Source organism: Parasteatoda tepidariorum, chromosome 7, assembly GCF_043381705.1.
Source record: "Parasteatoda tepidariorum isolate YZ-2023 chromosome 7, CAS_Ptep_4.0, whole genome shotgun sequence".
Classification (NCBI taxonomy): domain Eukaryota; kingdom Metazoa; phylum Arthropoda; class Arachnida; order Araneae; family Theridiidae; genus Parasteatoda; species Parasteatoda tepidariorum.
The window spans coordinates 82,748,008-82,773,911 of record NC_092210.1 but is presented as its reverse complement, the minus strand read 5'-3'; the positions used below and the strand labels follow the sequence as shown (position 1 = coordinate 82,773,911).

General features: G+C 24.7%; 1 long non-coding RNA gene across 1 annotated transcript; it reads left to right on the top strand.

Moving 5' to 3' along the window:
- The first annotated feature begins 5,584 nt into the window (after positions 1–5,584).
- Positions 5,585–16,620, top strand: LOC139426079 (uncharacterized). Its single transcript, XR_011637358.1, has 2 exons — positions 5,585–11,396; positions 13,921–16,620. It is a non-coding gene; the product is annotated as an uncharacterized lncRNA (long non-coding RNA).
- The last annotated feature ends 9,284 nt before the right edge of the window (positions 16,621–25,904 follow it).

Genomic DNA, 25,904 nt, shown 5'->3' with positions numbered 1-25,904 from the left:
GTTTAATAATAAATAACCATTTGAAGTCTCTGTTCAGTTGAATTGCCTTTTTTCTCAATTTAATGGTTCTTTTTTTCATTCCATTGCACTGAAATTAAAAAATAACAATTATATAATTGTTTCTAGTAGATTGTTTTTTACCTAGAACACTGGTTTCAACTGAAACTAAAAACAAAATAAATTTTAATATGAATCGAAAGTCTGTTATTATACCCCACAACTGTTTGTTATGGATATCCTGATCAAGTTACCAGCATAATTCCTGATTTAACTCTTCTATTTATTTATTGTTACTATTTAATTTTTTAGTTGCAGGGAAAATCAAAAACTATTGTTTATATAGATGTTAAATTTATCTTCAATACAAATTATGTATATATATATACACAATGAAACCCAAATTTTATGTTTTCGGGCGGACTAGTGTTAAAAACCACACCAATGGGAAAACGTAAAATCAGGTTAAAAAACAATAGACTCCTATGAGATGAATTATGAGAAAAAATCTGTTATCTTCTTTTTTTGTTTTTAGATACGATTTAAACAATATTCCTCTCAAAACTTACTATTGTTTGCAAATTTTCTTTTTTGTTTACATTTGCAAATATTGTTTCAGAGTTTTCCTACTTTGAAACTCTTGATCGGTTCTGGAAATATCCTTCGATAATTTTTATTCATCTTTATCACTATCATCAGGAAAAGTCATTAAATCAAATAATGAAGGAATTGAAAAGTAATAGGATGTGTGTTGCAGTCAATATTCCCATTAGATACCCAGAAACCTGCTACATTTAAATTATATGTAATGCATTTTAGTCAACACTGTCCAATGCCTGCAGAGATCAAATTAGATGATTTTTGATTTAGAAGCATCTTGCAGAACACCGAAATAAAAAAAAAGAGAAAGAATGAAAAAAAAAATGATTGGATTATTCCAAGATTCAAAGGCTGAAGTTAGTTGGAAAACATTTCATAATTTTAGCTTCCATATTCCCTTTAATCTTTGTTCATTTTACCACCTTTCTGATTTTGACTCAAGGGGAAAATCTCTCACAGACAAAAGGACAATATAATAAAATTGGAAGAGTGTCAGTACAGCTTCAAACAGCTAATAAACAATAATTTAAAAGAAAAAAAAACTCCGGAAAAAGTTTTAGCAAGCTTTGTTGGGAAAAATTATTTTATCTGTTAGAAAAAGATCTAAGGCGGGATTTTCTTAAAAGGGGTAACATAAAGTACGTGACATGGTATAGGTAATATTCACGGTCCAGTAGAAAGTGACTTAGGAAGGAGTATGAACTGGACAATGTATAACTAGAGTTCCACTGTATGTGTGTGTAAATATATATATCTATGGAAATGATACTTAAACAAAATAATTTTAATAAATTTTATTGAAATGTATCGTATTATTTAATGGAGGTATTGTATCGAGGTATTGAATATTACATAATTGTTGAATTTTTTATTCTGCATTAAATAAAATACAACAAAAAGAAAATATTAATTAAAGTCCTTAAATTTAGCAATAATATTGATGCTAATTTTTATGTAATAAAATTTTAAACATCACTTTTCATGTCTAGTTCATGATGTTATTTTCTCTGTATGTTACTTTGATGTCTTATTATTTCATAATATTGTTGTAGTTTTTTTTTTTTAAACTTATTAGATTCTTGTTTGGGAATGACAAGAATTTTCCTTATTATGAGAAAATGTATCACAGAAACTGAACCCCCAAATGAGTAAATATTGGGGTATTTACTGACTCAGTACACTTTTTGAAATCTAATTCTTGCACAGTTTTATTTCAATGAAGCCCTAAAAGAAAAAGTGGCAATTTGTTTTTTCTATTTGTAAGTCTTAATCTATACATCACAACTATTTAAGGACATAAATGATTTATACAGTGAAACCTCCCGGAAAGAACACGTCTGTTTGTGACCACTTTTGGGAGACCCGGAATTTTTCCCTTGACTATGTTGAAGAAAACCTTTAAGATATATCTTCGAAATCTCTCCCAGCGCCTGGACAAACCTCTGCACCAAATGCAGAAAAGGTCAAATAACAAAGCAATATTGAAACAAAAAATATTAATAAAACAGATAAGTAAATTTAAATGTATTCAAAATTTTTGTGATTGGTTCTTATTTAGAGAGCTCTTTTTGACGACTTCTGAAGATTATCTCGTGTAGTAGTCAGTATGTAAAAGACGATGCTGTCTATGATTTATTTTTAGAATTGAAAGTTGAATTCGGAAATCAAGTTATTTTAGAAATAACTGAGCATCTCAAGCAAATCACTTCATTTTTTAAAGCTAGTTTTTTTAGGTATAAAATTAAATGCAAACTTAAGCAGGGTGCGTTGCGTTTGTTTTTACAAACTTAAAGGTGCTTTTTTGGGGATTTCGTTTTTAAAAGCTTTTAAAGGTGCTTTTTTTTTCCACAAATAATTTTTTTTTCTTCAGTGATATCTGGCGGATCCTCTGCATTTCATGAAAAATGGGGTGTTTGCTACGTAATCATTCACGCGGACTTCATGTCGTACCCACGTTATGACTTGCGCATGCGCGCACACTCGAAACTGAAACCCGAGTGCTCCAATTCGGATAGAGTCAGATCCTTATTAAATGTTTTTCTTTTTAATTTATTTTAATTTTATTCTTGTTTATTTTATTTTATTTCTAACACTTTTTTGACAAAGGGGGTAAGGGTACTTTTGTTCTGAGTTCAGGGTCAAGTTGAATTCACTCGAAGATGTGGGAAAGTACTGATTGTTTTGATTTACGTCTGTTTCTTTTTGGGTTTTTTTTTAACGCTAAAACTCTTTATAAGAAGTTTTTGTTTTTCAATAATATCATTGATTGAATATGAATTTTTTGAGTGCTTGAAAATTTTTGTAAAGTGCTTGAAAAGTTTTTAAAAAGTGCTTATTTTTGATTCAAAGATTTGGCTACGCACCCTGTTAAACTAACAACATAATTTTTTACTTATTCAAAGCAGTTCTATCATTCATAATTAGTAAATTTGTTTTTACTTATTAGTAAGGGTTATTTTTATTGATGCTAAATTTTATTCATCCATCTGGTTTTCATGATGCCAACCTAAGTAAAATTTCCACAATTGCTTGCAAAAAATCATGTACCTTTGATAAAATTTTGAAATAATTAAAGGCAATCCCTAAGAACGAATAGCCTCCACCAAGGACCATTTTGCTAAGGATCAGCGTGGTTATCCTGAGAGGTTTCACTGTACCACAAATGTATTTTAAGTAATTTTCGTTTAAGTGTAAATACAAAAGTTTTGTAAATTTTAGTAATTCAAGCTATTAATTTCTGAAACTATTTATTTCAAGTATATATTTATGAAGTATTAAATTTATATTTTGTTTTCAATATGTTTTTGTTTAATTGTTAAGTTTACATAAAATTAATGTCTGAAATGTATTCATTAATAGTGAATAAACCATTTAAAATTGTTATTCTGTTTTCTTTTAAAAATTTTTGATGTCATAAATGAGTATTAAACGATACATTTAAAAGTAATTCTATTTCAAGCTAATTCGCTGCAAAGAGATTTTAAATTAAAAAAAGAATTATTAAATAATATTAAAGTTCTTTAAAAAAAATTATATTTTTTTAATGAAATTTGTGAAATCAAACATTTTTTTCACCAAATATTTAAGAACAATATTTCAGAAATACTTCAATCAAAAAATTTTAATAATTTATAAGATCAAATTCATATTAAATAATAATTTTAAATCACACGGATAAAATGTTGAAATTACTTTTATATCTATTAGTGTTTGGAAAAATTGTAAATGTTTAAACTAGATTTTTAGTTTTATATTTACTTTACAGAGCCTTCTATGTTACAATAAAATTTTTTTTGTTACTTTCGAGCTCAAATAAAGTAAATATTTCTCCTTAATGATAAGTTTAATATCAGAAGAAAAATAATTTTTTAGTAATTAATTCAAGTATCTATAGTTTGTTTTATAAAAGTGAGAATACTGCTGGCTAAAATGTAGTTTTATACTTATTGTACCATTAAAGAATTAATTCTTTTATTGTTGCAAATAAATGTTCGATTCTTTTTACTGATAATTTGTTATGTAGTAAAAATCTTTTTTTAAATACATATAACATTATTTATTTTGTTTATTCAACAGAGTCATCTGTATTCAAAGCTTCCAAAAGTTTTCGTTATGGCTCAGTGCATTGTTCTTATCAAAAATATAAATGTGANAATGTTCGATTTCAAGTCAATTTTTTATTTGAAAATTTCTGTTTTTTTTACTGATAATTTGTTATGTAGTAAAAATTTTTTTAAAAATACATATAACATTATTTATTTTGTTTATTCAACAGAGTCATCTGTATTCAAAGCTTCCAAAAGTTTTCGTTATGGCTCAGTGCATTGTTCTTATCAAAAATATAAATGTGATTTGTGCAACTATCAGTCGGCATGGAAACAAGTTCTAGATAGACATATGCTCACGCACACTGGAGAGCGTCCCTTCATTTGTAATTTATGTGGTAAATGCTTTAGGCTAAAGCATCATCTCAAGGGTCATTTGTTTAGCATTCATCAATTAATAGAGAATTGAAATTATTTTAAACATTAAAAGTATAATGTTTCAATTTATTTGAATGTAAAATAAATTCTAAATAAATTGATACTCGATGGTTTATCTATGTAGTTTTATGTTTAATCATTTTAGAATTTATAGTATGCATTCAAGTGTTTTATGTTATTGTTTGTTAGAAAACATTTTTCAAGATATTTGCTGATGGATTTAGACACTTCTTTCAAACACGCTTTTCAAACTTCTGATAATAACAGCTTGTGAATATGTGTAAGGATTAAAGTTAAATGAATTACATAATTAAATTTCAATCCCAGCAGTCACATTTTCTGATTAATTGGGGCTGGAGGAATACTACAACCTGCTACCATGCAATTTTAACTAAATCAACTCATAACTGTTAGAAATGTTTCCATTAAAACTTAGATATGAATGATTTTTTTTTTTGTAAAATAGAAATAATTTTTTTATAGCATTAGCAAAATTTTCCTATGCTAAAGGTTCAAATGTTTTATGCTGAACAAAGCAAAATAAACTATATATTGAAAATTTAGTATCTTCTAATTGTTTTCAAGTCATCAGGGCAGTTGAAAGAATAACTAACTAGTTTTCTTTTAGAAAAGGAAGTTTTTTTTGTATAACTGAAGTTAAAAATTAGCTCTTTATTGTATTAAAAATATAAATTCTCTTTTTATAGATTGCTTATGTTCTCGTTGAATTTTATTATAAATTGTCTTCTTTCAACTGTATACATTTCATTTATTCAATATCCTGTAATTGTTAATGGTAGAGTAATTTTATTTCTTTTGTCAATACCGATAAGATCAAAAATTCTAACTTATAAAATAATTTGTTGAGTGAAAAAAATTCATTATTGTGAAATTATTTTCATTCTAATTATAAATGTTTTTTTTTCTCCCCAAACCCCATTTTTTTTAAAGAAAAATAATAAAGGAAAATAAGTGATTTTTCTGAAAAACTGATTTGAAAATACAGATTTATTAAAGTAATAAATTCTTCGTTTCATAAAACTTACTTGAAAATATCACTGGTTAAGTTTTTTATTTTCCAATAATTTAAAATAATATTGCGACATTTGTTTTAAAAGGTTAGGTTTAACCTATATGTAATTCTTATTATTTAAAAAGAAATAATAAAAATTTCATTAACTGTAGTTTATTAAATTGAGGCATAAATAGTCATTAGGTAGCCTGTATATAATTGAGGTTGAATTTGTGTGAAGCGTTTTTAATTGCTGTTAAACTATAAATAGAATTATATACTTTTTACTTCTGTTATTTGCAATTAAATTAAAATTAAAACCCCGTATACTCTGCTTATTTAACCTCTCACTTTCTTAATTCGCTTTCTTCACTCACTTTCTTAATAATTAATAATTATTTTCAATATTGTTATATGGTCTCTATGTATAAGTATTATCTGGCCATTGAAAGTTAGATTCAAAAAATTTATTCTGGAATTCTTTATTTATGTTGAAAATATTAAATCTTAAAAGATTTTTCATTCATTCCAAGGTTTCATTCAAAAGAGACAGAAGTGAACTCTTTACTCATGAAAAATGTCATAAATCTGAAAAGATTTTCCATGAACAAAGAATTTGTTTTTTTTTTGTTCATATATATGCCAATCGAGGAGATGCACCTTGCTATGTAATTTTGCAGAATTTTGAACCCTTTTATGAAATTATAGTAAGATTTTAGTAACTACAGAAAATCAGTTTTCCATTTTTTTTTCTATAGCCTCTAATTCCTCTGGTGCATTTTTATGACAATTTCAGTTTTATTTTTTAAATTTGTAAATCAAAATTTTTTATCTAACTTGTTCAATAGTTAATTTCAAAGACATTTGTTGTTGCAATTAAATTGGTAGACATGTATGGAAAAATGACTGCTTAAAAGCAATGTTACACAATGGCATCGCTGCAACAAGTCCAAACTGACATTTATTTTCTTGTTACTGAAAATAGTAATTTTCATAAAGTAATTAGTTAAACTACTCAAAATTTTATTAGTTACTTTCTGTATTTTCTCATTTATGTTTTTAAATCTTATTTGAAAATTTAAATTTTTCAGGTATACCTAAGGATAACTCAAACCTAAATATAACTGAACCAATGTGGACAGAAAATAATATGCTCATTTCTGAAGGACCTAATGTTGGATCCTCTTTTATTATGTACAAATGTCTAATATGTAATTATTCATCTACTGTTCGAGGAAACATTAGGAGACATGCATCAACTCATATAGGATATCGTTCTTTTAAATGCCCTATTTGTGGATTAAAATATTCTATGAAACAGTCAGTAAAACGGCACATGTTGCTAAATCACTATTAATTTACTCATATGCTATTTTGCTTCTTCTGTTTATTGAGTTGCATATAAATAAATATTTGTGCTTAAGTCAACTTGTTATTGTTTTTAAGTCAATTTGCCAATTAAAAGGTGTGGTTATCAACATTAAAAACTAATATATGTTTTAGAACACATTATGGTGTCTTTGTGAATGTATTCTAATTTGATTAAAATTTTTGTATACATTTGACATGATTTGATATCGAAATATCTGTAAATTATATATTTTTATTTTAATACAAATATCCACAGAGGAATAAAAAAGTTATATATCAGTAATGAGGCATTAATAATTCCAGTTACTGCTAGTTGTAAGATTCATTGAATCTATTCAATTAATTGCTTCCAACTTCAGTGTTGTTATAAATTAATCTATTTCCTGAAGAGTAAATGGTGAATCGATTTTAATCTTAAATTTTATTTTATTTATTTACTATTTTTTTCTTTGGAAAGATCTGTTATATATATTTAAAAGTTTGATTTTAAATTGAGTTGTTTTAATTTTTCTTCAATTACAGATCCCTATATCTGTAATATATATTATTGTTCATTAATTGAAAAAGTAAGGAATCTACACATATTAGAAAAGAGTATGGTTTAATTATGGTTGCAAATTATGCTCTGTGTGCAATAAATTTGCTGTTATACATAATTGGTAAATTTAAATTAACTATATTTAATCTAAAGCATTCTTATAAGTAACTACAAATTTTTAATTAAAAATACAAAAGCCATTCTTAATTGTTACTGAATTAAATGCATTGGTAATTAAGTTCTCCTTTTTCCCCATTTCTTTATCAAATCAAAAAATTCTCATATATCTTATAGCATTGTATTTATTTCTATAAAAGTATTGGTTGTTTTTTTAAAAATGAGTTGAAACTTTTTCTGTTAATATTTTTAATATGTTTAAGTTCCTTTGCATTAGTACCTAATCTGATACTTTGTGGTGCAAACTTTAGTTAAACATTATGCATTTTTCAAAATATGTGTAATATTTATGTTTTTTAAAACAAATTCGTCAAAGTATGAGGTAATTTACATACAATGTGTGTATTTAAATCATCGCTATTGCCTCATCATATTGTTTTTTTAAAATGAATTTCAACTATGAATCTGAACAGTCGTGTGTTTTTAGGTAAGATGTGCAAAAAAGTTCTATCTAGTGGTTATTTATTAAAGAAATATATAAATAAATTATGCAAAAAAAATTATAATCTTTTCCTTTATGAATTATGAAACTAGCTTTAAAACAATCTAATCCTTACTGGCTTTTACATATTGTCATGAATGAGCGAATAACTCATAAATAATAACAAAATTAAAGCATTTATGTCCTTAAAAAAGGGAAACAATTGTGAAGTCATAATTGAATTTTGACAAAAGATGAATATTAGAATTTGATCTAGTGAAAAATGAGCATAAATTCATTGCTAAAAGGTGTGCAAAATTAATTATTTCTAACTAATTGAATGTACATACTGTTTCATAATATTTTCAAAATATGATTTTTCTAAGAAAGGAGTCGATGGGTATTTTTACATATTTCTGAGCATGAATTAAATATTTCATTAATGTTTTATGTTATATTGCAAAATTGATCAGATGTATCTAATAATGAAATATTATCAACAAGATCTAATATTAATTGAGAACTTCCACAGTATTAATATCTATCTATATATATATGCATGTTTTTACTTTAAAAATTTTTTTTTAAAACTTTTTATGGTGAAAGGATATTTAATGTATTAGGAATTGAAATTGGACAAGGAGTAATAACAATTGAGTAATGTATTTGCATGTTTATTAATTGATTAAGCAATGATTAATCCACATTTATCAAGCAAATTATTTAATTTTAGCTATGGTTAATTTTTAAAATTTTACTATTGTATATAACAGTTTAAAAGTGTAATTTTAATCTCAAAATTGTTATTTCTAAATTGGATTATTCCCATTGCAAGAATTAAAAGAGAAAGATCCAAATTATTTTACTACTTATAAATAATACTTTATCATACTTATCTTTATTAAGATCTTATTTTATATTTTGCTAGGAGCTATAAAAGAATCTATATTTTCAAGACAAGTTTCTTCTAAGACAACTCCTAAAGATATTGGAGCTACGAAAGACTATGTCTGTAATATATGTTCATACAACTCAAGTAGGAAGCAAAACTTTTTGCGCCATTTACAGACTCATACTGATGAAAGACCTTTTTCATGCTCTTTTTGTGGCAATAAATTCAGATTGAAGCAGCATTTAAAAAATCATTTTTTGATTCATAGAAATGAGATAATTGGTTATAACTAATACTTATGTATCTTTTATCATTATTCTAATAGTTTTGGCAATTTCAAATAACGTTTTCAAAATCATCATCTGAAGCTGTTACCAGTTCTGATGAAAAAATTTTTTTTGTTGCTGAAATCAAATTTGGTATTCATGTATATTTTGTCTATTTTTGTTACGTCATTATTGTTATTTATTGTTTTAGAATTTTGTTTACTTATTTGAATTTTGTCAAAGTTATTTGAAGCAGTCTTTCATTTATATCTAAACTATATTGTCTTCCTTATCACAGAGTCCCTTATCCCTTAGAGTCTTTCAAGTCACATTTAATTTCTAGAATTCTTATCTCAAAACTTTATTAGCTTGTATGAATAAATTTCAGTAGAATATGTATTAAATATATATGTATGTAGAGTCATGCACATCATCAATATTTTATGGAAGGTTCCATTATAAAATGCACTAATATCCTTTTATATTTTTTTATTTTCACAAATTAGAAAAAATATTAATGGACAAAAAAACATTAAGTGAAGAAGTACGTGTTCATTATTGTATTTAAAATGTAAAAACAGTGTTTAATGTTTCATTTTATTATTATGGATAGTTTTATGCTGAGATAATTTTTCTAATAAAATACACAATATTCGCCATAAAGAATGTACTTACGTACAATTTATATTACATTTAAATGAATGTGTTTTATATAAAATAAATTGAGTGTTGTGATTTATGAGCCGAATAATGTAATAAGCCATGATTTTTTTACTAAAGTATTACATGAATAAGTTTTATCACTGTAATAGGAGCAGACATTTTCCAATGTATGTTTATATTGGTAATTTATGTAATAAATGTATGCCAGTTAAGTAAAATATATGTTCATTTAAATTTCGAGAGTTTTTTTTTTCTTAAAAGGGAGATAAACTAGTACAATGAGAAAAAATTCATTTGAATACAGTTTGAATTCTTTATTAAGATTTCAGTGGTCTAATTAAGAATGAGAAAACTTTTTGCTAAAATATCTTTCATTATATTATTAATGAAATCTTCTTAGTATATGATTTCTATATTTTAAAATAGTGACATTTTCTTCAGGTAGTGATATAGATGTTTTTTTTTTCCTTTTACCTATTAAAAATGAAATTTTAATTCCTGTTAAAAAATTATTGGTCTAATAAAACATAATTCATATAATCTTTAAAATTTTGCTTCGATAAATTTAAACTTATAATAATATTTAAGAGGAAAATCGGGTATACTTGAAAATGTGTAACTTATTTTGACAGATGATTGTTTTGTATTATTATGTGATTTTTTTTATCGTGCTCATGATTTTAAGAAATAGCGCATGTATTTTAAAATTGTCTAATTGAATTATCTTTTTTAATTTACTATTTTTTAAACTTTTCATTTTTCTAAATATTCTGAATTGCTATAAATGGTGATTTCATTGGTACTTTGGTTCATTGGTCACTTTGAATTTCTTTTCAACCTTATCTAAAATAATAAATTAGCAATGTTAACATTATATCTGCATGCTACTAACTTACTATGAGATACAAATGGAATATAACATTTCTGATGCAATATTTAATTATGTACTTGACTTTGTAGGCTGAGTTCTTTTTAGTCCATGGCTTGTATTAATAAATTGTATTAAACCTATTGTGTTTCCCACAATCAGCTTTGTTCTCGCAGAACTTGGAAGTTTTTTTTTTTCATTTTAAATGTTTTATTCATAATTCATCTTATTTATTTTAGATGCTGATTACTTCTTAACAGAAGCTATAAATTCACTTTCTAGAGACTGTGAAAAGAAAATTGGATTGCCAAGATTTCAGTGCATCATATGCGACTATTCAACAAACCTGAAAACAAACTTGCAAAGGCATAATATGATTCACACTGGTAACAAACCATACTCTTGTTTAATATGCCAAAAGCGATTCATACAAAAAAGTGATCTTAATATTCACATGTTGCGTCATGCAGGAAAGAAGCCATTTAGCTGTGATATGTGCTACAAAATGTATACTTGCCGATCTGATCTTAATCGACATCGCAGGCTGGTGCACGAAATGTTAATTTTGAAAGAAAGTGGTTTATTTGATTTCCAACCTTGAATTCAGTGTACTGATATTAATTTCTTGTTTATTTTTTAAGCAGATTTCTTTTGTTTTTATAAATATTGTTTTATTGAAATTGAAAGTATTTTATTGGCTATGAAAAAGATTATCTAAAGGTTGATGTCAATAAAGTATAGAATTTTTGTAATTTTTTAAATTTTGGTTGTAAGAAAGTTTAGAACCTTGCAGCTAAAAACATACACAATTACTTTTTTAGCAATCTGAATTTGAGTAAATTATTTTTAATTATAAAAATGAAATATCTAGATTTTGAAAAAAAAAATTAAAACTAAAACAATTTTTCAGACTAATTGTTTTTTTATAAATTTTGAATAAATTTATTTTAACGAAAATCTAAGAGCTGTAAATCTGTCTGAAAGGATTAATTCTATGTAAAAAAAAGATTTTCAGGTTCTGCATTTTTAATTTTTATTCCAAGTTTTCCTCAGATAAAATAATAAAGAAAGCTATATTTTCTAAATTTCTATTTTATATAACCGTGATTCCCATAACGATGTTTTGCTTATTTTTATGTATTGAATGAATAGTGTGATTGTGTATTTATATTTCTGTTATTTCTTGTTAACAATTTATCTATGTAGACGTCATAAATGAATCACAACTTTTGAATTATTAGTTTTATTTTAGTTCTTTTAATAAAACAATGTTTTTATTTTATACCTAAACTTGTTTTGAAGTATATTTCTAGGTTTTAACAAATCATTAATAACTTTAAAATTTTTTCAATTTTAAAATTTTTTATAAAAATCATTATAGTAAATGATATATAACCCACACATTTTTAAAATGTAATTTGAAATATGTGATAATTAAAAATGTTACAGTTTATTCTAGTAGTCCATATAATGTTAAAATCAATTCTGTTTGCACAGAAGAGCACATATATGTACTTGCATTGTGAGAATTGAATAACTGTCATCCTTTCTGCAAGCAGATGAGTATTTTATTCCCCTTTTAAAATTTGCTACCTTCAAGTTGCTGCTAAAAATGAAAGGTTTTCTAAGATTGCTTGTCCACTGTATAGGGGCAAAAAATTCTTAGGTCCTAGTATTTCCTTAGAACCCAGCTTTTTTTAATTTCAAATTTCTCCAAAAATTAAATATAAAACACTATTTTAGTTACAATATCTTTTTCAAAATATTTTTTAAAAGAAAAAACGGTGTATTATTAAAACTTTTTGATAATTTTTTCAATAAGGTAAAAAGTTCATTTGATTTTATACAACCCTCAAATAAATTAGTATATAATGTTAAATATTTCAGAATTTTAAATGTATTGAAATTTAATAAGGAAAAAATACATTTGATTTTATACAACCCTCAAATAAATGTTAAATATTTCAGAAATAAAAATGTATTGAGATAGTCATAATTTGTAAAAATAAATTTAACAGGGTGCGTAGTGTTTCTTAAAGCTCCTTATTTTTAATTTACATTTTTTAAAAACCCTTAAAGGTGCTTTTTTTATTCAGACATATTCAAACATAAAGTAACTTGTTTGAAAGGGGCTACGCACCCTGTTTAAGGTCTCACTCATATACTTAAGGAATTTAAACTAATAAATTAACAATTTGATGCAGAAAAATTTTGTGTTATATTTAACATAACACACTATCACTTCATTCTTTTCTTGAGGAGAGAATGTTTCTTGGTAGAAGCTCTTCTTTTTTGTAAGATTTTTTTTTTTTTTGTTGCAAAGATAATTTTTCATTCTAATTTTTTTTCATGATTAATTGACCAAACGTTTTCCCCAGGGTTGCATGAACTTCCTTCCTGCTATTCTCTGTTTGATGGTTAGAGTTTGTCAGCACATTGAACCTTCTTCAAAAATACTTCAAAACTGTCACTTAGCACTTTTATCTACTGAGATATGCAAAATAAATTAACGTTCTTTATGACTGAAATATAATCTTTCCCATAAGAAATCAGTTTTTTTTTAAAAAAAAAGAAAAACTCTTTTGGAATCTTTTTTTTTTCTTTAAACTCTTCAATTATCATAGCTACAGTTGATATTTTTTTACTTTTGCTTGATTTTACATTAAAAATTAAATAAGCAATTTTTTATAATATTTTTAAATTTTTATTTTCTGAATGTCATAGTATTATGATCAATTTTTGCATTCTAATAGTGACTTTAAATATAAAACTTAATTTGAAGATCAGCTCTGATAAAAAGGCCTACTCTTCTAGTTCAAATTGTAATTTTTAAAAATATTCTTTTGACTATTTTTGTAATATTACTGGTCTCAATATTTATCAAATTTAGATTTAAAAAAGTTTGCATGACGCATTTTTATAATTTTAATTCTTATTTAGCAAGATTGAAGTAAGACTTATAAAATAGTTTTATATTTTCTTTTAAATATTGCCTATTTAATACTATTGTGAATAATTATTGAAAAAATTCCAATTGGAAGTGAAAGACTCGAGATATTAGGAATGAAAATACATTTGTATAACAAAGTGAAAAAAAATGTTTAATTACTTTTAATTTTTTTATTATTTTAGATGCTGTATTCTTTACAAGTGATGAAAAAAATCCCTCCAAATACAGCTGCAATTTATGTTCATTTTCTTCCCGTTACAAGCATGTCTTAAGAAGGCACAATATGGCTCATACTGGTTATCGACCTCATCATTGTTTATATTGTTCGAAATCTTTTATACAAAAAAGTGATCTTAAAATACACGTGGCACGTCATACTGGGAATAAACCTTTTGTATGTGATATATGCCAAAAGGCATATACTCGGCGAGGAGAACTTCTTGCCCATCAACGGTTTTCTCATTGAATATCAGTAGTAATTCAATAGTAAAGAAGTTATTTATATTGTTAAAGTGAGTTATATATTATGTAACATACATCTAAGTATTTTAAAGAGAAATTTGTTTATATGTGTTAAAATTTTTATCATTTAACTTTTTCGATGTGTTAAAGCAAAAAAAGTATGTAATTTGTGAATTATTGCAACTAAGCAAAGTTTTTTAAGTTTGTTAATCTGCAAATAGAGGATTTAGCCTTAGGCAAAAGTAAGTTAAAATTTTTTTAGCAATGACTAGCTCATTGCTATGCCAACCATTTACTACAATTGTTGGTTAGGAAGAAAAAAACGTTCACATAAAGCAAGTGTTTGTATTGGTTGCATGTGCTTGATTTAGTTAGTGCACATATTAATTTTGAACGGATTATCATCAATCTAAAATATTTATGTTTAGGTTATCAAACAATGTCTTCATTTATGGGATATGAAGAAAGCTACATCGTCTGGCATTAATCTAAAAATGATGTTAAACTAAGAGCGTAATAAGTTCAACAACCATTGAATGACTGAATTATAAAGAGAATCATTGAATGGGACAATAAGTTTATCAATAAATAAATAAGTTTAAAAACTTTTAGATTTCTGAAATAACAGTCTGCCACCACATTTTTCATAAATTTTTTTTTTTCAGGGTGATGATTAGTTTCACAGAAAAATACTCATCAACCTAAAATAATTTCAATCTGTTTCCTGATCTGACCTGACCTATTTATTACTTGCAAATCACTAATAAGAGTTTCATTTTCATAGCTTTAATTAAAAGAATAAATTTTATTTGCTTTTGAAAAATTGAATTTTTCCAGCATATGTACCAAAAAAAGATGAAATATTATAGTCTCATAACAAAAATAAATAAAAAAGCAGATTTTTAGATTTCAGTACATTTTACGTACATTCATAGTTTATTTACATTCGTAGGCTTTTGAACCTATGTTAATCTGATGACAAAGAATATAAGAGATTTGGATTTTAAATGGCATCGAAGTATTTTCTTTTACTATTTTATATTATTTTAGATTATCAAATGAAATCAATAAATGTGTGAATCAGTGAGTTGGTGTATTAGTGAGGTAACTAAGTTAAATATACATTTAGGAAATAAGTGTGTTAGTGAGTTATTAAATCACTTAATTAACACTTGTGAAACAGTATTTGAATCAATTAAAAATGCTAATAAACGTAGGATTTGTTACACAGTAGTTATTGACCTCACTTATTAAAAAAAATGATAACTACATTTTTTCTTTAAACAAGATTGAAATATTCAGCAATATGTTTTGTTTTTATTATTTAATCCTAAAGCAATTCCAATTTCTTAAATTTATTTATTTTTTTTTAAAAAATATTTTGCTACATTGACATGCAGTAAAAAAAAAATATTTAATGAAACTTTCGTCGAATTTGCAATTAATATTTTGTGTATAACTGCACTGTAAGGGAATTTTTTCAATTAAGTATATTTTGTATATTTAATTAAATTTTTTAAGAAATGTTTATTTTTCTGCTCATATTAGTGTGTAGTTTATAATATAGAGATAAAATAAAACTACATCATTTTTATATGTGTTTCATTTTCTATTTTCCTGTATAACTTCAATAATCCATGATATTTTTTTTATAAAAAGTCGTATTTAGTTGGGTTTTTAAATTATTTATATCACTGAAATTCATATTGTTTGTGTTATGTTTAGTTTCTGAAAGTGTTATACTCTTTTAGAATTTAGGCTTCATTTACAGTTTTGTTTGATTTACTTACTTAGAGTATGTGTGCCGAAACATTTATGTTTGGCACAGTATAGATTTTTCTTGCCATTTGTCTCTACGCATTTTATTTTGTTTTTGTAAGTGTTTGTGTTTTTCCTGGTAAAGTTGCAACATTTATTCTTTGAAACATTGCATTGAAACAAAGTTTTAGCTCATTAGGTGAAATTTTTAAAATTTTCCTTTTTCTTTTTTTTAAGACAAAACAAGTTTTTATTGGAGAAGAGAAATTTATTACGTTTGATAAGTATTGCAATTAAGATGAACTTTTTTTGGTCATTTTTAATATCATTCAGCTTAATACTTTAATCTAGACTAGTTAGAAATTTTAATAAATTGGAATTCTAAGTTACTGTCTAGATCAGGGTTTCCTGAACTATTCCAAATTGTTGTACCTTTATGAGATTTAAAATTGCTTCCCAGTGCGCTGCTAGATAATTTTTATGATATGTTTATATTTATAAATTTTATGTGTGTCCAAGTCGGAAAGAGAACCTATGAAAGTAAGTGCTGAAAATATAAACATAGTTATTACAACTTATATTTAAAATTCACTTAATTTATTGCTATTAATACAAAGACATTAATAATACAGTGTAATAAATATTCATAATGTAAGAGAAAATAGGAATGAAAGAAAGATAACACTCACACTTAAAGTATTGTGAATTTGTGATGTGCTGCTCTTTGTGTAACTTTTGAAGTTGTGAAATAAAGCTCTACATAGCTACTCACATTTCCTTTTTGATACTTATTTGTGAAATAAAGCTCTACATAGCTACTCACATTTCCTTTTTGATACTTATTTTCAAGTTAAATTATCTCTCTTGAAAATTAAATGATCTCAAGTGTCTCACACTTGGGAAATTTCGGGTCTAGGTAATAAGTTTATATCTAAAATGTGTTTCTTATAATTTGTAACTATTTTGATCAAATGATGTTGCATGATCACTGTGATTTGGTCTTATCTCTGATGATCAAACTAAAACTTATTTTTTAATGTTATAATGATATTTGATTATTTAGTTTTAAATAGAAACTTCTCGATTTTCAAATCTAGAAATCTTTAGTTAAATTAAGATAATTTGTAAGACATTTTGAAATTTCAGTAGAAAACGAGCATAGTATTTAACAGTTACTTATCTGCTATTTCAGCACTTTTTATCTTGATATGTGAAGCTAAAAATATTTACTTATTAAATTGTTATTACATTAAGCTTAATTATTTTAATCTTGTCAAGTGTGTTACCTCTTTGACCATCCTGCATATAGAAAATTGTATTAAAATAAGCAATCTTCCTTTTTGTGTATAGGGAACAAACCTTTTCTTTAATGTGCCCTTTTGGCGAAGAGTCAGAGTATTAATCTATTTTGAAATTTAAATAATTTATTTTCAAATGTTTGCAAAGAAAAGTTTAAAGAAATTTGGATCCAATAAAGCATTTTTGTTAGAATATTGGGAAAAATCATGTATAAATGTTTTCTTGTGTTTGTAAAAAATAAATTTGTTTAATTTTAAACTTAAAAAGGAAAAAAAAAATTATATATTATTTAAATATAATGTAAAAAAAACTATTCTTGTATCAAACTTTATATCTAATAATTAAAAATAAATTGGATACATTAAAGTAGGATATAATTTATTGTATTTCCAGTGCTCTCTTTTGGCCTCCTTGCACACACTCTTACTGCTTAGTTTTAAAATAAATGCATTTGAATCATGTTGTTAAAATAAAAATGTTTGAATCAGAAATTAACTTAAAACTTTTATGACAACAGAGAAAATAATTTATTTTGAAATCTATGAAGTGATGATTTCTTTGTAACTAAGCATGTTAAAAAAAGGAAATGAAATCTTTTGTAGAAAGAGACTTTTGCTTTTGTTTTGTTTGATAAGGGTTAATAAAGTCTTAATATGTTAAAAACTGTCCTTCTACTTTCTATGGTTACTCTCTTTTAGAATTTAGGTTTCATTTACAGTTTTGTTTGATTTACTTACTTAGAGTATGTGTGTCGAAACATTTATGTTTGGCACAGTATAGATTTTTCTTGCCATTTGTCTCTACGCATTTTATTTTGTTTTTGTAAGTGTTTGTGTTTTTCCTGGTAAAGTTGCAACATTTATTCTTTGAAACATTGCATTGAAACAAAGTTTTAGCTCATTAGGTGAAATTTTTAAAATTTTCCTTTTTCTTTTTTTTAAGACAAAACAAGTTTTTATTGGAGAAGAGAAATTTATTACGTTTGATAAGTATTGCAATTAAGATGAACTTTTTTTGGTCATTTTTAATATCATTCAGCTTAATACTTTAATCTAGACTAGTTAGAAATTTTAATAAATTGGAATTCTAAGTTACTGTCTAGATCAGGGTTTCCTGAACTATTCCAAATTGTTGTACCTTTATGAGATTTAAAATTGCTTCCCAGTGCGCTGCTAGATAATTTTTATGATATGTTTATATTTATAAATTTTATGTGTGTCCAAGTCGGAAAGAGAACCTATGAAAGTAAGTGCTGAAAATATAAACATAGTTATTACAACTTATATTTAAAATTCACTTAATTTATTGCTATTAATACAAAGACATTAATAATACAGTGTAATAAATATTCATAATGTAAGAGAAAATAGGAATGAAAAAAAGATAGCACTCACACTTGAAGTATTGTGAATTTGTGATGTGCTGCTCTTTGTGTAACTTTTCAAGTTGTGAAATAAAGCTCTACATAGCTACTCACATTTCCTTTTTGATACTTATTTTCAAGTTAAATTATCTCTCTTGAAAATTAAATGATCTCAAGTGTCTCACACTTGGGAAATTTCGGGTCTAGGTAATAAGTTTATATCTAAAATGTGTTTCTTATAATTTGTAACTATTTTGATCAAATGATGTTGTATGATCACTGTGATTTGGTCTTATCTCTGATGATCAAACTAAAACTTATTTTTTAATGTTATAATGATATTTGATTATTTAGTTTTAAATAGAAACTTCTCGATTTTCAAATCTAGAAATCTTTAGTTAAATTAGGATAATTTGTAAGACATTTTGAAATTTCAGTAGAAAACGAGCATAGTATTTAACATTTACTTATTTGCTATTTCAGCGCTTTTTATCTTGATATGTTAAGCTAAAAATATTTACTTATTAAATTGTTATTACATTAAGCTTAATTATTTTAATCTTGTCAAGTGTGTTACCTCTTTGACCATCCTGTATATGGAAAATTGTATTAAAATAAGCAATCTTCCTTTTTGTGTTATTAAATAGAAAAACTGTATATAGGGAACAAACCTTTTCTTTAATGTGCCCTTTTGGAGAAGAGTCAGAGTATTAATCTATTTTGAAATTTAAATAATTTATTTTCAAATGTTTACAAAGAAAATTTTAAAGAAATTTGGATCAGAGAAAGCATTTTTGTTAGAATATTGAGAAAAATCATGTATAAATGTTTTCTTGTGTTTCTGAAAAATAAATTTGTTTAATTTTGAACTTAAAAAGGAAAAAAAAAATATATATTATTTAAATATAATGTAAAAAAAAACTATTCTAGTATTAAACTTTATATCTAATAATTAAAAATAAATTGGATACATTAAAGTAAGATATAATTTATTGTATTTCCAGTGCTCTCTTTTGGCCTTCTTGCACACACTTTTACTGCTTAGTTTTAAAATAAATGCAGTTGAATCATGTTGTTAAAATAAAAATGTTTGATTCAGAAATTAACTTAAAACTTTTATGACAATAGAGAAAATAATTTATTTTGAAATCTATAAAGTGATGATTTCTTTGTAACTAAGTATGTTAAAAAGAGGAAATGAAATCTTTTGTAGAAAGAGACTCTTGCTTTTGTTTTGTTTGATAAGGGTTAATAAAGTCTTAATATGTTAAAAACTGTCCTTCTACTTTCTATGGTTACTTTTTTTCCCTGCAGTTTAAAATAAAAAATAGTTTTTAGTTAGTTAACTCTTTATTTACCAAATTGCTAAATTATCAAAAATGTGCAAAACTTTTGCATATTTTTGATACTTTGACTTTTTTGTCCCTTTAAATAAGTTTTTTTTGTTTTGTTTTTGCAAATACTTTTTTAATATTCAACATTATTTTCTAACTAGTTGAAAATGTTAATAAATCTATTAAAAAATGTGAAAGACATTAAAAGTTGAAAGTTGAGAATTGGGGAAATCATGAAATGGCATCCTTGATTGAAATATCAAGAACTAAATAGTTCCGTAGGTAATGTTCAACTTCGTCAAATAGTAGTGATGAACAGAAAATCATATTACAGGGACTGACAAGCTCTGATGAAATATTCCATTGCTGTATGGAAATAAAATTATTAGAGCTTAAAAGTCCTATCAGCTCCTAACAGTTTAAAGATTTTTTTTTCCATATCGGTTAAAATCAAAATATTTTAGTTATTTCAAATAGGCTTTTTAGTTCTTATGTAATATAAAATTAGAGATTACTTTTGTTTTGGTTTAATTTTTTAAGATGTGTTTTTGTTTTTAAATTTTCTGATTTAAATTTAAAATTGTAATTACCATTAATATCTTTTAAATTACTTGCTAGCTACTTAATAACATAATTAAGTGTTTTCTCTAAAAAAATTATTTGATTAAATAGTTTCATTTGAAGAAAATTTTAATATTTATTATGCTTCAGAATTGATTTTTTATCATTTTTGATGTGAAAAGGAAATCTTTCCCTTTGCTTTTTTAAACATTTCAATCTACGGTAAAGCTTTAATTTTATTTAAGAATTAATGTTTTCTTAGGAGGTAGATAAATGAACTTCATAAGCAATATTGAAAGGTGAAAAATTTTCTGTCACACGGCTATCCAGTATGCTTTTTCCACCTTCTCTATAATATGCAAAGGTAAAAAATATTTTGCCATAAATTCCTCAGAAGTCACACTTGTGGTATGATAGAAACATTTAAGTTAATACTTAAAGAGTATGTAAAAAAGTTTAACATATTAATCATCTTGCATATTTTAAAAGGTGTCATTTAATTTCATGCACAAATATTCGTGCCAAATAGTGTCAAAATGATAAGAATATTATATATTCTAACCGAAGATATTACCTTTTTTATGTATACTTTATTTTCCTTTATATATAATTAGTTAAAAACATAACTTTATTTCCTATTTTATGTTATTTATACTTTCATGTTAGTGTATATTTTAAGTAATTTTAATATTGACACAACTTACATACAGTTATATTTGCGAATTTATTTAACATTTCTATATTTAAATTTTATTTTTAGAACTAAATATCTTGAGAAGTGTGGAGTTCTTGAAAAGTAGTCATGGAAATGACATGTTACAAGTTGATTCTTATAATTTTTACAAAGAATGTGAACGTCGTGGCATTAAAACTTATTGGCGATGTGTTCAGAGCAAAAAACTCTCCTGTAAAGCTCGTATTCATACTATTTTAAATCAAATTGTATGTGAAGTTGGTTGCCATAATCATCCTGCATAATTTTTGTACTGTTAAATTATAATGAGGTAGTGAGTAATTTATAATATTTCATAAGTTCAAAACTAAGTAAGATTTCATCACAAAGTAAAAATATTTTACTCAATAAAATCAAGGTAAAATGCTTTATTTAAAACACCAATGTTTATTAAATCATTTTTAAAATGTCTAAGCCTCACCATAAAATTACATATGTATTGTTAAAAAAAATAAAAATGCTAAATACCTTACTTAAATGAAAGTCCAGATTGCATTATCTTGCCAAATATTAGCAATTCCAATATGAAACTTGATATTGTATGAATAATAAGCAATGCTCAGTTTTTACTATTTTATTTGAGGAAAAAAAAAGTTTAATTTTTTGCTTGTGATATATATTCTATAAGGAAATAGATCCTATTTATGCAGTAATTATGATTTTTGTATAAGAGCTATCATGCAAAGAGAGTGAAAAATCATGCAAATCAACATTCATTCCTTTAACACTAACCAAATATCTTATTAACCTTAAATTGGTATATATTTAATTAATTACAATAAAAGTTGAAGAATTTTAGGTTAAGTCTGTTGTGATGACCATGTACTATTACAGTTTAACTGCTACGAATACAGTAATGCAAAAATTAATATTTCTACACAAATTTAATTTTTGGTGTGCAATCAATATTTTTCATTATTTTCGAACTTGTAAGGATTGTTTTTTTTTGCAAACCACATTTAGTAGCTGAAACCTTAACTGGCCACTTTTTTTCCTGAGCTAAAGATCTAGTCCAGCTAGTAAAACTTTTCTAGCTTGCAAAAGATTTAATTTATTATTTGATTCTATTTATTAATTTCTATTTTAGGTTTATTTGTTTAAAAAATTATAAAATAACAGTGATGTGACCTGAAAGTTTGCTGATAAAAAAACAATTTTCTGCTTTTTTTCTTATTTTGTGCAATGTAATTGTTTTTCCATTATTTAAAAGGAATTCTATCCATAAGCATTGAAAAAAAATCACCTTTTTTGTTACAGAATCTAAATTTATTTATTCAAGATTTCCAGTCACAATTCATTGAAAATTAAAGCTATGTCGCGTAGAATTGTATTTAATGTATTAGGAACTCTGCTTTATGATCTCTCTCTGCTTACAAACCCATGCAATTGATAGTCTTTTCTTTCCTTTTTTTTATGATAAACATGTAATTGATAGTCTTTATTTTTTTTTATAATAAACACGCAATTGATAGTCTTTTTTTTTTTTTTATAATAAGCACGCAATTGATAGTCTTTTCTTTCTTTTTTTTAATGATAAACCGGTCATTGCATCTAAATTATTCTATAACTATTATTATGTAACTTAATAAATATTTAATAATTGTTAAATGATTTTTACGATACCGTTTTTAATACTGTAGAAGATCGTTATTATGCAAACCCTGAAACTTGGGCCTTTGTGTTTTATGAGTTATGTGTTGTATAGATCATTTCACTAATCTCTAAACTTACCTACTAAATATGGCAAATTTAGTCTGGAACCAATCACTTTTAAAATACTTAAAAAATAATTTTTAAATTCAAATCTTTAAAAACACAAAACATGCACGTAACTATTTATTATTTAAGGAAAAAATTTGAATTTTTCTGCAGCTTTAGAACTAGTAACAAAGAAATTAATCAATTTTGGTTTGTTTAGCTTTTGATATTTCAATTAGCAGATAATTAGACAAATATAATATAAAAAGTTATTGTTTGTTATCGAAATGTCTTAATTGCAAATTTAATTGTTTACACCCACTAAGCTAGTGTGGTTTATAGAAAATTTTGTTTATAGAATTGTAATATATAAATCTTCTATTGTATGTTTAGCATAAAATGTTGCATAATAAAGTAATCTGTGATTACTTTATCCTAATGAAAAAACACAATTTTAAATATAAACTTCTTGCTTGGAGCAATCAGAATGAAAAATTTATTAGTAGCTTTGAAAGATTTAAGTTCTTAATGAAATATAGTTGAGACTATTGGTTTTAGATACTTTGAGCACAACTGTGCTAAGTATAAGTCTCTTAACATTTTTTTAAGAAAAAATTGTTTAACGTCACAATATTATTAATTAATGTATAAAATCTCTTAATGTAAATGTTTGTGAAATAAAAATCCTCATTTTGAATTTTTTTTAAAGCTTGTAATTTGGTATAATCATACGTATTAATTTCTAAGTACTGTGCAATAATCATAATGTATGGGAGTTATAAATATAAAATAACCCTATTTTGATATTGTTCTTTGCTAAAAAAGGACACTGCTAAGATCTCAAAACATTCGTCATCAAAGATGACACTTCGCACTACGTTGAACACACATATGTTTATTTATCATTGATTTTTAGATGAATTACAGAGCATTTATTAGTGTTCAAATTTCGGTTACTTGCAAACTAAAGATACTGTTAACCAGTTGCAACAATTAAAAAACACTCCCTAATAATAAGATCCTTGACTAAGTCAGATAAGACTGATAAGACTGAGTCAGTCTTTATTGTTTTATCTAGTTATGATATAAATTATAGTTATAACTGAAATAAGTTTTTATTTTTTAATGATCAGAAAAAAATATAGATTGTTTGTTGCCTTTTATATATTTAATGTCTGAAAATGTAGATGCAAGTGATTTAAATTGTGAATACATGCTTTATGTATGTATATAGGTCATGAATTCATTTTTTTTTCAAATTAAATTTTCAATTATAAAACTTGCCAAAATGATTATTTATGTTTTAAAAATTTGTAAAAAAGATGCTATAACATAGAGATTCTTAATTTCTTTATATTGCTTTTCATTAATCCTATTATTTGGTTAGATGTTAAAAATTTAGTACTACACTTACGATGAATCTGTTCATTGTGAAAATGATTCTGTTAAACATGTGTGTTGTATTGAGAAAAACTTTTTCACATTGCAATAATGCATGCAAATATTATGCAAAGTAAATGTGTTTATTTAGAAGCATATAACTATGAATCAGATGTATTAAAACAGATTTAATATGGTTTTGTATATTTTTTTCAAAGACAACCAAAAAAATACTTTTTTTTTTTCCATTTGAGTTTGAACTGTAACTCATGGATAATTTTTGACTTTAGAAACTAATTTTAATGAATTTAATATTTTTTTTTCGAAAGGTAAAATTCTTTTTAATAATTAATAAATTTTACTGAGCTGTAACTTCAAAGTACCTTTTTTCGTTTAAGATCTTAGAAACCGTTAATTAATCTTGCTATCATAATTTTTCCTCTTCCTTTTAGAATTGATTCTTTATTATATGCTTTTCAAGTATCCAAAAACTTGATACTACTATTGACAAGAAAACTTTCTCGATTGCTGTTCTACAAAAAGCTCAACAGACTAAATATGGTTTAACAATTTTTTGTAAATAATTCCTAAACAAAACTGCTGTAACTGGTTAAAAAAATATTTGATTTTATGTGAGATTCAAGAAATATTCAATAAAAAGTTATACTCCCCATGCCTAAAACCAAGTTATGAAATTAAATTTTTAATATTTTATTATGTTAATTATAATATATTATAATTAATATTATAATTATACTAGTAATTTTTAATATATTATTAAGAAGATTCATTAAGGTTTATAATTAATTCTAGTAAATATAAATGAATTTTGCTTGCCTAAAACTTTAAATTATTTGAGCGGAATTATTGGTACTTACGTATTATTGCAACCAGGTTGGCGCGATTTGCACGTTTGAGTAAGAAAGTATGAATAGAAAGAAAATGTACATTTATTAATTACAGAAAATTTTTAATACAGTTTTTTATATTATTTTGTTTTAAAATTATTTAAAACAAAATTATTATTATTAAAACAAAATTATTATTATTAAAACAAATTATTATTATTAAAACAAAATATTTATTAATTATTATTAAAATTATCAAATTATTATTAAAACAAAATTATTTATTATTTTGTTTCTTTACGAAAAACCACGTATAACATGTAGGATTGCCGTAAGTAGGGTCACCAAATTTGGCGATTTATGCGAATTTTGGCCTGGTTACTTTAATACGTAAGTACCGAATTATTTAAGTGTACAATTTCAAAACAAAATCTTATACTTTACGCTATTTAGTAAACTACTTTGAATCTGCATAATTTCTCGCATATCAAATTTGTATTGTTCTATCATTTTTGATTTATATGTTTTGAATATATATATATGTATTTTAAATTTGCTCATTAAACTCGTTATTTTTTATATGGGTATAATATGATGTATGTATTTCTGGTAAACAGTATTAAATTAGGACTTTTTTCCCATATTGACTAGTACTATAGTAGCATATCATTTGTAAAATTTATTTGGTTTTTAACTTCTGCATATGAACTCATTCAGTTTTTTTCAAAAT